Source organism: Macaca fascicularis, chromosome X (genome assembly GCF_037993035.2).
Source record: "Macaca fascicularis isolate 582-1 chromosome X, T2T-MFA8v1.1".
In the NCBI taxonomy this organism is placed as follows: domain Eukaryota; kingdom Metazoa; phylum Chordata; class Mammalia; order Primates; family Cercopithecidae; genus Macaca; species Macaca fascicularis.
The window spans coordinates 94,783,387-94,784,231 of record NC_088395.1 but is presented as its reverse complement, the minus strand read 5'-3'; the positions used below and the strand labels follow the sequence as shown (position 1 = coordinate 94,784,231).

Sequence of the window (845 nt, the reverse complement as noted above, 5' to 3'; positions counted from 1 at the left end):
TATTAAGAGATAGGGCTTTTAAAAGGTGGTTAAGTTAAGAGGGCTCCCCCTTGTGAATGGGATTAACACTGTATTGTATCTTTGTTAGTGGTGCTCATTTTTATTGCTTTGTTAAGGTAAATTAAGAGAAAAGCCCCCAAAATTCAAATTGAATTGGAAATATTAATATAAAGTCATTATTAGTGTTTGAATTTGAATTGCACAAAAAGCTTTATTTGAAAGATGGGGACAACCAAATGGCTTATCTCTAAGTTCCTAGAGGCATCGGCATCAGGCTCACGGCAACTGGGTGTCCTGTGGACAGGAGATACCCAAGGTTGGGGACCCCAAGCCAGAAGTCAGATCACACAATCTGCTGCATTGGGACAGGGCATCTGGGCCAGGGGCCACAGTGCCTGTCAGAGCCTGGGTTTTACCCATGACATTGAGACAGTGGGTGGTGAGCTAAGGCTACTGGTGGCTCTAGGTGCTGAATTTCATCCACAGACACAAACAAAGCCAAGGGTTATTTACAACCAACACTGGACATGTTTAAATACACTGAAAGATCTAAAAAAAATCAAGTGATGATGGTCCACTAGCAGTGAGCTCAGCTAGCACCTAGCATATTTCTAAATATTATTTCTCACTCAAAAGAAGAGGGCTTGTAACAACAGTAAATTCTTCCAGATTCTAAAATATCTAATCATGGCAGTAGCCAAGAAAGTACTCGAAGACTAAAAGTGTTAAGTCAAAATGACAAAGAAACTGTCTTAAACGGACTCCAAATTTGAAAAAAGAAAGCATCAGAAAGAATAGTTATTATTTTTGCCTTTAAAATACTAAATAAAGATTCATAATTTCAT

The 845-nt window shown here is 38.7% G+C and overlaps 1 non-coding gene across 1 annotated transcript; it reads right to left on the bottom strand.

Moving 5' to 3' along the window:
• Nucleotides 1-393: 393 nt before the first annotated feature.
• On the bottom strand, nt 394-520 carry LOC123571530 (small nucleolar RNA ACA64). The gene has a single exon (XR_006695679.2). It is a non-coding gene; the product is annotated as a small nucleolar RNA ACA64 (small nucleolar RNA).
• Between the last annotated feature and the right edge of the window lie 325 nt (nt 521-845).